Consider the following 14,702-nt stretch of genomic DNA (forward strand, 5'->3'; position numbering starts at 1 on the left):
CAACAGGCTCGCTCGCTTCTCCCGCGCCCCAGCCACAACCTCCCGCGGCTTCCACGTGCGCCCCAACGCTCCCCGCCTACCTTCACCCATCCCTCCTTTTGGCCTCGCTGGCGCCACCTTCGCAACATCAGCTTCACAGCCCTTCCTTGTCAGGTGCTCGCCTCGCTCCCACTCTTTCTCAGCGGCAAAGCCCGCTGGCCAGGTCAGGCTTTCTCCTCCCATGGCCGCCAGGTGACCCGCCACCACCACCACCGCCGCCACCCTCGAACTCTCGGCTGGCCGCGGAATGGGCCAGGACTCTCGAGCGGAGCGGCTTCTGCCAAGCCAAGCCGAGTGGCTGACGGGCCACTTCTCTCTCGGCTGCGGGGGATCTGCGCCTAATGGTTGGGCCACCCGCCAGAGCCACTCATGTCAGCAAGCGCACTGGCTTTCCCAAGGCGTGCCAGACCCTGAGCGCGGGATCCGTGATTGGGCTCCACGGGTGTCAGCGGCTTTGGTAGAAATGGCAGCGGAACTTGAGGAGCCGAGACCACGGGCCATGGCGCTAGGGAGGCAGAGCTGCGACGGTCACCCTGGCAGCATGACTATGTTTTTCTTCATGCGGACGTGATATCCATGGGATTCCTGTGACGCGTGGTAACGCGTGTACATCGCGTAGTGATCGATGGTCAACTGAGGGGATGTAGGGCATCCATCCCGTGGGTATCTGTCATCTCTACCTGTTGGGAGCATCTCAGGTGCTGTCTTCCAGGAGCTCTTCGGAAACAAGCACTAATACGTCGCTGTTACCCCTAGTCGCCCTGCTCCGCCGTAGAACGTTATTGGAACGTATTCCCTCCATCCAAACGCATGCTCGGACCCATTTCACCAACCTCTCTTCACCGCAGTCACCCACACACCCTCTCCAGCCTCTGGTGTCTATCGTTCTACTCTCTACCTCCACAAGGTGAACATTTTGAGCTCCCAGGATTGGAGTAAGAACCCGCCCTCTCTGTCTTTCTGTGCCCGGCTCCTTTGATGTTCCATCGTGACCTTTAGCTCCGCCTCTGTTGCTGCAGACCAGAGGATTTCGTTCTTTTCTGTGGCCAAATAGTATTCCATGGTGTCTATATGCCACATTTTTGTTAATCCATTTCCCGGCCGATGGACACTTAGGTTGTCTTAGCCACATCTTCCCTACCTGCACGTCCTTCATAGGCTCTCTGCAAGAAGAAAAATATGGCTCTTTCTGCCCGACCTCGCAGGCAGTCAGACCTTACCGTTGTCTTCCCCTGTTCCCTAAAACTCGCTGTTATTCTATTCTTTTTCAAGGTGCACTGATTTCATGCTGTTCAAACACACATGTTTTACCATCAATTTGTAGAGTTAACACAATTGTCACAGCGGTCCTGAGGTGACGTACATCCTCAGCTTACGAAGATAACAGGATTAAGAGATTAAAGTAAAGACAGGCGTAAGAAATTATAAAAGCATTATTTGGGAACTGATGAATGTCCGTATTGAAATGAAATCTTCACAATTTACGTGCCTCTGCCGCAGCTCCAGCCGCTCCCTCCGTTCGGGGTCCCTGACTTCCCGCAACATACACGTGCATGTGCGTACACATGCTCCCGCTCACCGTCGACAGGTTTGAGATTCTCGCCTATTCTGGATGTGAAAATGAATCTTGAGAGGTCCCATTAGTCAGACCAACCTGGCCACGGGCATTGAAGCGTGGAGATGCAGCAGTTCGTGGGGAAAACCCAACGGCCAGGCTGACCAAAGCGCATGTGCGGGGTTGGGGTTCCTGATAGACTTCTAGCCGAAGTTTGCTTCCCATTGCCTGACCTACGCTCTCTAGCGTCTCTCCAAATGTCAAGGAACATGTGGAGATGGTACCTATCCCCAGCGCCAAGATTCGCTGTGGGACTTTTTGCCCATCCCCTCCTTAGCACAGATGAGCCCAGTTCTCCAACCCTCTATTCAACCCGTATTGATCTTATCGTTTGGCTGATTCCCCAGGTCAATGGCAGAAGTCAGTCGACTTCTTGCCAAAACCCCTCTGTAGGGGCAAAGTAGACGTCCAACCAACTGCACAAACCTGTCCCGTGTCATTCGTGGGATCTTGGCACAGTCGGATCACCTGCAGGGACCAGACCCTATCGGGGATAGAGATGTTTGCCATCCCCACGGGAGGCTGGCTTGCTTGCCAGCGTGATGTGGGTGGATGTCAGTGGGTGACAGCGATGGACGAAGGTGTCCGTTCCCGTGGCTGGCGTCCACCCTAGCCCGGGGCAAGGGGCTGACACCAAGGAAAGGAGAGAAGCATGTCGCGTGCTGGGAGCTGGAAGAAGGAGTCCAGGGTGTCCAGGGGGTGCACAGGGCTGGCTGGCCAGGTCTGGGAGTGAGGCTGTCCAGTCAAACGGAGGTTGTGCAGATGCCCGGGGCGTTAGGGCACCTCGCGGGCTGCCTATGCCATAGGTCGGAGGGATCCCAGCTGGTGGCGGAGCTGGCGTGAGTCTGAAGAGGCTGAAGGAGGCCAGGGCTGGGGGACATGAGTCGTCTGAGAGAGGGGCATTGACGGCGAGAGGGAGAGTTGGCTGGCGAGAGGGAGAGTTGGCTGTGCGAGAGAGACAGAGAGATAGAGACATAGAGACAGAGACAGAGAGAGAGACAGAGAGATAGAGACACAGAGACAGAGAGAGAGTGAGAGACAGAGAAAGAGAGTGAGAGAGAGAGAGAGTGTGTGAGTGTGTGTGTGTGTGTGTGTGTCAGTGTGTGTGTGTGAGTGAAAGGGCGGGTGGGGTGAGACAAAGGTGGGGGAGGGAGGGCTGAGCCTGAAGGCTGGTGGGAACAGTACATTTTCAGCCGGTTGGTCTGGGCAGGAACGAAGTCTGTGTGGTCAAAGGGGACCCGCGCCGGCGAGACTGGGATGCTGCTTGGGCTGGGCGGTCAGAGTATGGAGTGGGGCTGGGGTGAGGTGGCAAGCAGCCCAGGGTGGGAGAGACATCGTGACAGAGCGACTGGAGGCCACGTCCCACGTCCCAAAAGGGTAGCGAATGCAACTGGACCCGAGACATAAATAAGCCGTCTTCAGGACGCACATTCACGTCTCAGGCAGGTGTCTGGGGCTGAGATGAAAAGAGGTCCGAGGGAGAGAAACAAGGCAGCCTCCTCGACTAAAGTGGTGGATTGGGGTTAGGTTGGGAGTTGCCACATGGCGGTGGTGGTGCCGGCAGAATGAGGGGAGAGAGTGTGGAGTAGCCGGAACACGGTGAATATAGACGGTGCACATGCCACGCGTACACTCGTGTGGTCGCGTTAAGGACTGTGTGACCAACTAGGGGAAAGTGATGAGTTACTCCCTGGAGTCGCGACTTCCTTCCTACTGGAAGGGCAACCATGGCATCATTTTCTGGATGTGGGGAGCCAGCGAGGGGGAGAGAGAGAGAGAGAGAGAGAGAGAGAGAGAGAGAGAGAGAAAGAGGTCGAGGCGGTGAATTGTGAAGAGAAGAGGTGGGGCGAGTGGCTGCAAGCCCGTGGTGCCTGGCGGTGTTCCGTGAAGTGAAATGCGTCGGGCAGAGGCGGTGGCAGGGCAATGAAGAGAAACAGGACCAGGAGGCTGCCAAGTTCTGGTGTCTGGCGCGCTCTCTTGTTTGGAGGGGTTGTTGTCACCAAGCTGTGTGGGTGCGGGGGGGTAGGCTCATCCCTAAGTCAGTCGAGAGAGGCACGGAAGAAAGGGCAGAGGGCCGTCGCGCGTGGGAGCGCAGCCGGTGCCGGACTCGCTCGCGCGCCCCGAGTGTAAGGAGGCGGCAGAGGCGAGCGCAGCTACGCCTTGGTGCTGCTGCAGCACCAAAATGGGAGGGCGTGCTGCATGGGCCGGGAATCGAACCCGGGCCTCCCGCGTGGCAGGCGAGAATTCTACCACTGAACCACCCATGCACCGATGGCAAGCGCCAACGGAAGCTGGCACAGCGGAACTCGCCACCAGCCGCCGCTCACTGGTCACAGCCTGCCGTGGGCTTCCGTCCTATTGGAGCGTCCACGAGAGGCTGGCCCGATGGGGCGAGCAGAAGGGGAGGCTCTCGTCACGTCGAGGGACCTGAGGCGGGGCGCGGAGGGAGAGCCGAGGGAGAGAGGCCGACTGGTCCCATCTTGCGCTTTCTCTGCCGCCCAGGGTCGAGAGACTGCCCGCCGGGGTCTCCAGGGGAAGGACCAGCCGTGGCCCGCGCCCGAATGCCCGTGTGGGCAGGTTTGCTGTGGCGGGCCTTGCTGAGCGCGGATCCCCGGCACAGACCCAAAGTTTTTGTGTTTTGTTTTTGTTTGATTGTTTGTTTGTTTCTTTTGGGGGATGTTTTTCCCCCTCCCCTCCCCCCCCCCCCCCCCGCCGGACCGGCCTTCTCAGTTGTGTCACCTGCAGGTGGGGGTGGGGTGGGGGGTGGTGTGTCAGCGAGCGGGGGCGGCGATGGGGAACGGGTCTCGCAGCCGTGGCGTGCGGCTCAGAAACGCAGACCAGGTCCGTGGGCGCCTCGCTCCTGCGCTCTGACCCACGCCACCGGCTCGCACTTGGGGTCCGGCCCCCTGGGCTGGTAGGGAGGCTTTAGCGCGAGAAAGGAGCGGAGGAGCGCTTCGGCAGAGCCGCAGCTGGCTGACCCTGGAGAAGGCGCGCTGGGTGTGGCTGGGACGGCCCAGGCCGCGGCTTCCCGCGTGGGGATGCGCTGTGGCGCACAGCTGGTCCCGGCGGGGCCAGGCGTTTGTGGGCGGGTGACGGGGATCTAGGGCTTCCGCTCGTGATTCCTCGTGGGCTGTCTTTCCGGGTTTGGACTCGCCTGCCAGGCTGTGTGCAGGGTTCCCGCTGCCTCTGGCCGGCAGGCGTCCGGGCTGCAGGTGGGTCGGCAGGCAGGTGTTAGCGGGAAGGGAGCACAGGTAGCGAGGTGGGATCGGCGACCTGGCTAGGGTGTCGGGAGAATGGAATGCGCGGCCGGGGTCCGAGGGGTCGGAGGAAAGGACAGGATGTTGGATGGCGTGCCTCTCTGGTGGGAGACGTGTGTGCGGCTCCACGAGCGAGTCGCTCGCTGCTGTTCAGCGGTCAGAAGTTGGAGGGTGAAACCGGGCGGGCTGTGCAGGCCAGGACGCCTCTGGGCAGCGCAGCGGCGATTCAAGGCGGTGGGCGGTGGGCGGAGGCCGGTGGGAGGAAGGAGGGAAAAGGAGGAATAGGGGAAGAATCTGGGCTGTGTCTGTTTGGGCGAGTGAGGAGAAGGCGGGCGGAGGAGATAGGCAGGGAAGAGCGTGGAAGGTGGTCGCGGTCGCTCGCTGTGTGTGGGGCCAGGGAAGAGGGCGTGTGAGGTGGTGGGGAGGGCGTCTGTCCGAAGGGCAATTGGTAGAGGGTCGCGGGCGCTGGCGCATGGTCCTGGGCTGTTTCTGCGACAGCCGGCGGGTGGGCAGGAAGAACGGACGTGCCTGAGAAGCGGCGGCGTTTTGGAGGCTTGCTTCAAGGGGGCTGGAGTCTGCAGAGCGGGCAAGGGCTCAAGGCAGGAAGCGGCCAAAGGTGCTCCAGGGTTGCCATGGGCGTTGCCCTCCGGCGGGCGGGCCAAAAGGTCGGCTTGTCAGGAGTGGGATTCGAACCCACGCCTCCAGGGGAGACTGCGACCTGAACGCAGCGCCTTAGACCGCTCGGCCATCCTGACGGCGCGCCGGGGCGCGTCGCCGCTGGCATGGCTGGGACCCGGCGCGAACGCCTGCGCCCTTGGCCGGCGCCTGTCTGGGCTCGGTGCGCAACCGACGGACCGCGCGGGCGGAGCGGGCGCCAAGTGAACGGAGCCGGCTGGCGTTGGCGTGGACGCCCCCGCGTCCCCACCCCGGACCCAAGGGGTCCGCGTCCGGCCGGCCGCCGCCGCCGCCGCACGCCCCAGCCCCCGCGCCTCCGCTCGCCGAACCCCGCAGGGCGTGCGCCCACCGCGTCCTAGGAGCAGCGGCCCGACTGTTTCGCCCGGCCTCTTCCTGCCCCGGCGCGATCCCCGCCTTGGAGACAGCAGGCAGGGCGCACGGGGAGGTTCCACGCCGCTCCGGTACCTGTCGGGGTCCGGCTCCGGCTCCGGGTCCCAGCGGGATCGCAGGGTGCTTTGTTGGGTGTCGGGGTAGGTCGTGCCAACGGTGGCGGGGGGCGGGTGGCAGGTGACGGGTGGCGTGTGGCGGGTGGCGGGTGGCGGGTGGCGGGTGGAAGGCGAGCACGCGCCCGGCCCCTGCCGTCGGGGGAGGGGATCAAGGCAGGGCTAGGCGTCCGCGGTCGGAGTGGGGTCTGGCGTCCCGGCGACCGTCGCCGTCGTCCTCGTTAGTATAGTGGTGAGTATCCCCGCCTGTCACGCGGGAGACCGGGGTTCGATTCCCCGACGGGGAGGCAGCCGTGCTTTTTGGGCCGCCGCCTCGGACCCAGCCTGAGGGCCCTCCTTCTCCTTCCTCCGCCCTCCAGCTAGTCGCAGGGCGCCATCTCGGGCCTGGCCTGCCTGGCCCCTTGGCCCCCTGGGCCCTCTGGGCCCCCTGGGCCTCCTGGGTCCCCTTGGCCTCCTACCTTTTCTTCTCGCCCGCGGCTTGGTCGCCGCAGCCGGGCGGCCTCCTCTGGCCCCCACGGCGCCCAGAGAGCTGCCGGCCCAAAGTGGGTGCCGGAAGAGGCTTTCTGCGAGGCACAGGGCCCGGCGCCCGGTGGGAGGAGGAGGAGTGGGGACCCCGTCGGCGCCGGCCGTGTCCCCGCCGGGCACCTGGTGGGGAAGGGCTCTGGCGGCCCGGGGCGGCGAGGGAGCGAGAGCGCCCCCAGAGGCAGGCGGGCGGAACGGGGCAGCCGCGCTGGCCTTGCACCGGTGGGGCGCGGGGTGGCCTTTGGCGGGGCCGCGGCAGCGCGGAGCTGCGGGCGGGCGGACGGACCGGGCGTCGGGGCCGGGCTGCCCCGGGCGTCGGCGGCGCGCTGGTGGGAGCCCCGGGCCGGCGTGGCGGGGCTGCCCGCGCCGTGTGGCGTTGGTGGTATAGTGGTGAGCATAGCTGCCTTCCAAGCAGTTGACCCGGGTTCGATTCCCGGCCAACGCAGCGGGCGGACCTTTTGCGGAGGTCCCCGTCGCGGAGCTCGCGTCGCAGCTTGGCCTGTGGCTGCGTGCCTGTGCGCCCGGGAAGGAGGCGCGCGGTGTTTGGAGGGTGTGCTGCGAACAGGGCCAGAGCTGCTCGTGAGGGCAGGCCGGTTGGCGCCGGCGTCGCGGGGGCTGGTTGCGGGTGTTTGTTTTAAACGGAAGCAGGGGACAGGCGCCAAGGTAACGCCCAGTGCTGGGGCCAGAGGCGCTGGGGCCAGGAGGCGCAAGCCGGGCCCGGAAGCCGTCTCTCCCTGGTGGTCTAGTGGTTAGGATTCGGCGCTCTCACCGCCGCGGCCCGGGTTCGATTCCCGGTCAGGGAAGCCTTCCTTCTTTGGCTCTGCCTGCCAACTGCCAGGCCCCTTCACACCTCCCCTTTTGACCAACAGGCTCGCTCGCTTCTCCCGCGCCCCAGCCACAACCTCCCGCGGCTTCCACGTGCGCCCCAACGCTCCCCGCCTACCTTCACCCATCCCTCCTTTTGGCCTCGCTGGCGCCACCTTCGCAACATCAGCTTCACAGCCCTTCCTTGTCAGGTGCTCGCCTCGCTCCCACTCTTTCTCAGCGGCAAAGCCCGCTGGCCAGGTCAGGCTTTCTCCTCCCATGGCCGCCAGGTGACCCGCCACCACCACCACCGCCGCCACCCTCGAACTCTCGGCTGGCCGCGGAATGGGCCAGGACTCTCGAGCGGAGCGGCTTCTGCCAAGCCAAGCCGAGTGGCTGACGGGCCACTTCTCTCTCGGCTGCGGGGGATCTGCGCCTAATGGTTGGGCCACCCGCCAGAGCCACTCATGTCAGCAAGCGCACTGGCTTTCCCAAGGCGTGCCAGACCCTGAGCGCGGGATCCGTGATTGGGCTCCACGGGTGTCAGCGGCTTTGGTAGAAATGGCAGCGGAACTTGAGGAGCCGAGACCACGGGCCATGGCGCTAGGGAGGCAGAGCTGCGACGGTCACCCTGGCAGCATGACTATGTTTTTCTTCATGCGGACGTGATATCCATGGGATTCCTGTGACGCGTGGTAACGCGTGTACATCGCGTAGTGATCGATGGTCAACTGAGGGGATGTAGGGCATCCATCCCGTGGGTATCTGTCATCTCTACCTGTTGGGAGCATCTCAGGTGCTGTCTTCCAGGAGCTCTTCGGAAACAAGCACTAATACGTCGTTGTTACCCCTAGTCGCCCTGCTCCGCCGTAGAACGTTATTGGAACGTATTCCCTCCATCCAAACGCATGCTCGGACCCATTTCACCAACCTCTCTTCACCGCAGTCACCCACACACCCTCTCCAGCCTCTGGTGTCTATCGTTCTACTCTCTACCTCCACAAGGTGAACATTTTGAGCTCCCAGGATTGGAGTAAGAACCCGCCCTCTCTGTCTTTCTGTGCCCGGCTCGTTTGATGTTCCATCGTGACCTTTAGCTCCGCCTCTGTTGCTGCAGACCAGAGGATTTCGTTCTTTTCTGTGGCCAAATAGTATTCCATGGTGTCTATATGCCACATTTTTGTTAATCCATTTCCCGGCCGATGGACACTTAGGTTGTCTTAGCCACATCTTCCCTACCTGCAGGTCCTTCATAGGCTCTCTGCAAGAAGAAAAATATGGCTCTTTCTGCCCGACCTCGCAGGCAGTCAGACCTTACCGTTGTCTTCCCCTGTTCCCTAAAACTCGCTGTTATTCTATTCTTTTTCAAGGTGCACTGATTTCATGCTGTTCAAACACACATGTTTTACCATCAATTTGTAGAGTTAACACAATTGTCACAGCGGTCCTGAGGTGACGTACATCCTCAGCTTACGAAGATAACAGGATTAAGAGATTAAAGTAAAGACAGGCGTAAGAAATTATAAAAGCATTATTTGGGAACTGATGAATGTCCGTATTGAAATGAAATCTTCACAATTTACGTGCCTCTGCCGCAGCTCCAGCCGCTCCCTCCGTTCGGGGTCCCTGACTTCCCGCAACATACACGTGCATGTGCGTACACATGCTCCCGCTCACCGTCGACAGGTTTGAGATTCTCGCCTATTCTGGATGTGAAAATGAATCTTGAGAGGTCCCATTAGTCAGACCAACCTGGCCACGGGCATTGAAGCGTGGAGATGCAGCAGTTCGTGGGGAAAACCCAACGGCCAGGCTGACCAAAGCGCATGTGCGGGGTTGGGGTTCCTGATAGACTTCTAGCCGAAGTTTGCTTCCCATTGCCTGACCTACGCTCTCTAGCGTCTCTCCAAATGTCAAGGAACATGTGGAGATGGTACCTATCCCCAGCGCCAAGATTCGCTGTGGGACTTTTTGCCCATCCCCTCCTTAGCACAGATGAGCCCAGTTCTCCAACCCTCTATTCAACCCGTATTGATCTTATCGTTTGGCTGATTCCCCAGGTCAATGGCAGAAGTCAGTCGACTTCTTGCCAAAACCCCTCTGTAGGGGCAAAGTAGACGTCCAACCAACTGCACAAACCTGTCCCGTGTCATTCGTGGGATCTTGGCACAGTCGGATCACCTGCAGGGACCAGACCCTATCGGGGATAGAGATGTTTGCCATCCCCACGGGAGGCTGGCTTGCTTGCCAGCGTGATGTGGGTGGATGTCAGTGGGTGACAGCGATGGACGAAGGTGTCCGTTCCCGTGGCTGGCGTCCACCCTAGCCCGGGGCAAGGGGCTGACACCAAGGAAAGGAGAGAAGCATGTCGCGTGCTGGGAGCTGGAAGAAGGAGTCCAGGGTGTCCAGGGGGTGCACAGGGCTGGCTGGCCAGGTCTGGGAGTGAGGCTGTCCAGTCAAACGGAGGTTGTGCAGATGCCCGGGGCGTTAGGGCACCTCGCGGGCTGCCTATGCCATAGGTCGGAGGGATCCCAGCTGGTGGCGGAGCTGGCGTGAGTCTGAAGAGGCTGAAGGAGGCCAGGGCTGGGGGACATGAGTCGTCTGAGAGAGGGGCATTGACGGCGAGAGGGAGAGTTGGCTGGCGAGAGGGAGAGTTGGCTGTGCGAGAGAGACAGAGAGATAGAGACATAGAGACAGAGACAGAGAGAGAGACAGAGAGATAGAGACACAGAGACAGAGAGAGAGTGAGAGACAGAGAAAGAGAGTGAGAGAGAGAGAGAGTGTGTGAGTGTGTGTGTGTGTGTGTGTGTGTGTGTCAGTGTGTGTGTGTGAGTGAAAGGGCGGGTGGGGTGAGACAAAGGTGGGGGAGGGAGGGCTGAGCCTGAAGGCTGGTGGGAACAGTACATTTTCAGCCGGTTGGTCTGGGCAGGAACGAAGTCTGTGTGGTCAAAGGGGACCCGCGCCGGCGAGACTGGGATGCTGCTTGGGCTGGGCGGTCAGAGTATGGAGTGGGGCTGGGGTGAGGTGGCAAGCAGCCCAGGGTGGGAGAGACATCGTGACAGAGCGACTGGAGGCCACGTCCCACGTCCCAAAAGGGTAGCGAATGCAACTGGACCCGAGACATAAATAAGCCGTCTTCAGGACGCACATTCACGTCTCAGGCAGGTGTCTGGGGCTGAGATGAAAAGAGGTCCGAGGGAGAGAAACAAGGCAGCCTCCTCGACTAAAGTGGTGGATTGGGGTTAGGTTGGGAGTTGCCACATGGCGGTGGTGGTGCCGGCAGAATGAGGGGAGAGAGTGTGGAGTAGCCAGAACACGGTGAATATAGACGGTGCACATGCCACGCGTACACTCGTGTGGTCGCGTTAAGGACTGTGTGACCAACTAGGGGAAAGTGATGAGTTACTCCCTGGAGTCGCGACTTCCTTCCTACTGGAAGGGCAACCATGGCATCATTTTCTGGATGTGGGGAGCCAGCGAGGGGGAGAGAGAGAGAGAGAGAGAGAGAGAGAGAGAAAGAGGTCGAGGCGGTGAATTGTGAAGAGAAGAGGTGGGGCGAGTGGCTGCAAGCCCGTGGTGCCTGGCGGTGTTCCGTGAAGTGAAATGCGTCGGGCAGAGGCGGTGGCAGGGCAATGAAGAGAAACAGGACCAGGAGGCTGCCAAGTTCTGGTGTCTGGCGCGCTCTCTTGTTTGGAGGGGTTGTTGTCACCAAGCTGTGTGGGTGCGGGGGGGTAGGCTCATCCCTAAGTCAGTCGAGAGAGGCACGGAAGAAAGGGCAGAGGGCCGTCGCGCGTGGGAGCGCAGCCGGTGCCGGACTCGCTCGCGCGCCCCGAGTGTAAGGAGGCGGCAGAGGCGAGCGCAGCTACGCCTTGGTGCTGCTGCAGCACCAAAATGGGAGGGCGTGCTGCATGGGCCGGGAATCGAACCCGGGCCTCCCGCGTGGCAGGCGAGAATTCTACCACTGAACCACCCATGCACCGATGGCAAGCGCCAACGGAAGCTGGCACAGCGGAACTCGCCACCAGCCGCCGCTCACTGGTCACAGCCTGCCGTGGGCTTCCGTCCTATTGGAGCGTCCACGAGAGGCTGGCCCGATGGGGCGAGCAGAAGGGGAGGCTCTCGTCACGTCGAGGGACCTGAGGCGGGGCGCGGAGGGAGAGCCGAGGGAGAGAGGCCGACTGGTCCCATCTTGCGCTTTCTCTGCCGCCCAGGGTCGAGAGACTGCCCGCCGGGGTCTCCAGGGGAAGGACCAGCCGTGGCCCGCGCCCGAATGCCCGTGTGGGCAGGTTTGCTGTGGCGGGCCTTGCTGAGCGCGGATCCCCGGCACAGACCCAAAGTTTTTGTGTTTTGTTTTTGTTTGATTGTTTGTTTGTTTCTTTTGGGGGATGTTTTTCCCCCTCCCCTCCCCCCCCCCCCCCGCCGGACCGGCCTTCTCAGTTGTGTCACCTGCAGGTGGGGGTGGGGTGGGGGGTGGTGTGTCAGCGAGCGGGGGCGGCGATGGGGAACGGGTCTCGCAGCCGTGGCGTGCGGCTCAGAAACGCAGACCAGGTCCGTGGGCGCCTCGCTCCTGCGCTCTGACCCACGCCACCGGCTCGCACTTGGGGTCCGGCCCCCTGGGCTGGTAGGGAGGCTTTAGCGCGAGAAAGGAGCGGAGGAGCGCTTCGGCAGAGCCGCAGCTGGCTGACCCTGGAGAAGGCGCGCTGGGTGTGGCTGGGACGGCCCAGGCCGCGGCTTCCCGCGTGGGGATGCGCTGTGGCGCACAGCTGGTCCCGGCGGGGCCAGGCGTTTGTGGGCGGGTGACGGGGATCTAGGGCTTCCGCTCGTGATTCCTCGTGGGCTGTCTTTCCGGGTTTGGACTCGCCTGCCAGGCTGTGTGCAGGGTTCCCGCTGCCTCTGGCCGGCAGGCGTCCGGGCTGCAGGTGGGTCGGCAGGCAGGTGTTAGCGGGAAGGGAGCACAGGTAGCGAGGTGGGATCGGCGACCTGGCTAGGGTGTCGGGAGAATGGAATGCGCGGCCGGGGTCCGAGGGGTCGGAGGAAAGGACAGGATGTTGGATGGCGTGCCTCTCTGGTGGGAGACGTGTGTGCGGCTCCACGAGCGAGTCGCTCGCTGCTGTTCAGCGGTCAGAAGTTGGAGGGTGAAACCGGGCGGGCTGTGCAGGCCAGGACGCCTCTGGGCAGCGCAGCGGCGATTCAAGGCGGTGGGCGGTGGGCGGAGGCCGGTGGGAGGAAGGAGGGAAAAGGAGGAATAGGGGAAGAATCTGGGCTGTGTCTGTTTGGGCGAGTGAGGAGAAGGCGGGCGGAGGAGATAGGCAGGGAAGAGCGTGGAAGGTGGTCGCGGTCGCTCGCTGTGTGTGGGGCCAGGGAAGAGGGCGTGTGAGGTGGTGGGGAGGGCGTCTGTCCGAAGGGCAATTGGTAGAGGGTCGCGGGCGCTGGCGCATGGTCCTGGGCTGTTTCTGCGACAGCCGGCGGGTGGGCAGGAAGAACGGACGTGCCTGAGAAGCGGCGGCGTTTTGGAGGCTTGCTTCAAGGGGGCTGGAGTCTGCAGAGCGGGCAAGGGCTCAAGGCAGGAAGCGGCCAAAGGTGCTCCAGGGTTGCCATGGGCGTTGCCCTCCGGCGGGCGGGCCAAAAGGTCGGCTTGTCAGGAGTGGGATTCGAACCCACGCCTCCAGGGGAGACTGCGACCTGAACGCAGCGCCTTAGACCGCTCGGCCATCCTGACGGCGCGCCGGGGCGCGTCGCCGCTGGCATGGCTGGGACCCGGCGCGAACGCCTGCGCCCTTGGCCGGCGCCTGTCTGGGCTCGGTGCGCAACCGACGGACCGCGCGGGCGGAGCGGGCGCCAAGTGAACGGAGCCGGCTGGCGTTGGCGTGGACGCCCCCGCGTCCCCACCCCGGACCCAAGGGGTCCGCGTCCGGCCGGCCGCCGCCGCCGCCGCACGCCCCAGCCCCCGCGCCTCCGCTCGCCGAACCCCGCAGGGCGTGCGCCCACCGCGTCCTAGGAGCAGCGGCCCGACTGTTTCGCCCGGCCTCTTCCTGCCCCGGCGCGATCCCCGCCTTGGAGACAGCAGGCAGGGCGCACGGGGAGGTTCCACGCCGCTCCGGTACCTGTCGGGGTCCGGCTCCGGCTCCGGGTCCCAGCGGGATCGCAGGGTGCTTTGTTGGGTGTCGGGGTAGGTCGTGCCAACGGTGGCGGGGGGCGGGTGGCAGGTGACGGGTGGCGTGTGGCGGGTGGCGGGTGGCGGGTGGCGGGTGGAAGGCGAGCACGCGCCCGGCCCCTGCCGTCGGGGGAGGGGATCAAGGCAGGGCTAGGCGTCCGCGGTCGGAGTGGGGTCTGGCGTCCCGGCGACCGTCGCCGTCGTCCTCGTTAGTATAGTGGTGAGTATCCCCGCCTGTCACGCGGGAGACCGGGGTTCGATTCCCCGACGGGGAGGCAGCCGTGCTTTTTGGGCCGCCGCCTCGGACCCAGCCTGAGGGCCCTCCTTCTCCTTCCTCCGCCCTCCAGCTAGTCGCAGGGCGCCATCTCGGGCCTGGCCTGCCTGGCCCCTTGGCCCCCTGGGCCCTCTGGGCCCCCTGGGCCTCCTGGGTCCCCTTGGCCTCCTACCTTTTCTTCTCGCCCGCGGCTTGGTCGCCGCAGCCGGGCGGCCTCCTCTGGCCCCCACGGCGCCCAGAGAGCTGCCGGCCCAAAGTGGGTGCCGGAAGAGGCTTTCTGCGAGGCACAGGGCCCGGCGCCCGGTGGGAGGAGGAGGAGTGGGGACCCCGTCGGCGCCGGCCGTGTCCCCGCCGGGCACCTGGTGGGGAAGGGCTCTGGCGGCCCGGGGCGGCGAGGGAGCGAGAGCGCCCCCAGAGGCAGGCGGGCGGAACGGGGCAGCCGCGCTGGCCTTGCACCGGTGGGGCGCGGGGTGGCCTTTGGCGGGGCCGCGGCAGCGCGGAGCTGCGGGCGGGCGGACGGACCGGGCGTCGGGGCCGGGCTGCCCCGGGCGTCGGCGGCGCGCTGGTGGGAGCCCCGGGCCGGCGTGGCGGGGCTGCCCGCGCCGTGTGGCGTTGGTGGTATAGTGGTGAGCATAGCTGCCTTCCAAGCAGTTGACCCGGGTTCGATTCCCGGCCAACGCAGCGGGCGGACCTTTTGCGGAGGTCCCCGTCGCGGAGCTCGCGTCGCAGCTTGGCCTGTGGCTGCGTGCCTGTGCGCCCGGGAAGGAGGCGCGCGGTGTTTGGAGGGTGTGCTGCGAACAGGGCCAGAGCTGCTCGTGAGGGCAGGCCGGTTGGCGCCGGCGTCGCGGGGGCTGGTTGC

At 63.8% G+C, this 14,702-nt stretch overlaps 9 non-coding genes across 9 annotated transcripts; 5 read left to right on the forward strand and 4 right to left on the reverse strand.

Moving 5' to 3' along the window:
- Positions 1–3,850: 3,850 nt before the first annotated feature.
- Positions 3,851–3,921, reverse strand: TRNAG-GCC (transfer RNA glycine (anticodon GCC)). The gene has a single exon. It is a non-coding gene; the product is annotated as a tRNA-Gly (tRNA).
- Positions 3,922–5,583: 1,662 nt separating this feature from the next.
- TRNAL-CAG (transfer RNA leucine (anticodon CAG)) lies at positions 5,584–5,666 on the reverse strand. Its single transcript has one exon. It is a non-coding gene; the product is annotated as a tRNA-Leu (tRNA).
- Positions 5,667–6,304: 638 nt separating this feature from the next.
- Positions 6,305–6,376, forward strand: TRNAD-GUC (transfer RNA aspartic acid (anticodon GUC)). The gene has a single exon. It is a non-coding gene; the product is annotated as a tRNA-Asp (tRNA).
- A 608-nt stretch (positions 6,377–6,984) lies between these two features.
- On the forward strand, positions 6,985–7,056 carry TRNAG-UCC (transfer RNA glycine (anticodon UCC)). The gene has a single exon. It is a non-coding gene; the product is annotated as a tRNA-Gly (tRNA).
- A 286-nt stretch (positions 7,057–7,342) lies between these two features.
- TRNAE-CUC (transfer RNA glutamic acid (anticodon CUC)) lies at positions 7,343–7,414 on the forward strand. Its single transcript has one exon. It is a non-coding gene; the product is annotated as a tRNA-Glu (tRNA).
- A 3,906-nt stretch (positions 7,415–11,320) lies between these two features.
- On the reverse strand, positions 11,321–11,391 carry TRNAG-GCC (transfer RNA glycine (anticodon GCC)). Its single transcript has one exon. It is a non-coding gene; the product is annotated as a tRNA-Gly (tRNA).
- Positions 11,392–13,051: 1,660 nt separating this feature from the next.
- TRNAL-CAG (transfer RNA leucine (anticodon CAG)) lies at positions 13,052–13,134 on the reverse strand. The gene has a single exon. It is a non-coding gene; the product is annotated as a tRNA-Leu (tRNA).
- A 638-nt stretch (positions 13,135–13,772) lies between these two features.
- Positions 13,773–13,844, forward strand: TRNAD-GUC (transfer RNA aspartic acid (anticodon GUC)). The gene has a single exon. It is a non-coding gene; the product is annotated as a tRNA-Asp (tRNA).
- Positions 13,845–14,452: 608 nt separating this feature from the next.
- Positions 14,453–14,524, forward strand: TRNAG-UCC (transfer RNA glycine (anticodon UCC)). Its single transcript has one exon. It is a non-coding gene; the product is annotated as a tRNA-Gly (tRNA).
- The last annotated feature ends 178 nt before the right edge of the window (positions 14,525–14,702 follow it).

The sequence above is a fragment of the Pan troglodytes genome, chromosome 1 (assembly GCF_028858775.2).
Source record: "Pan troglodytes isolate AG18354 chromosome 1, NHGRI_mPanTro3-v2.0_pri, whole genome shotgun sequence".
Lineage (NCBI taxonomy): Eukaryota > Metazoa > Chordata > Mammalia > Primates > Hominidae > Pan > Pan troglodytes.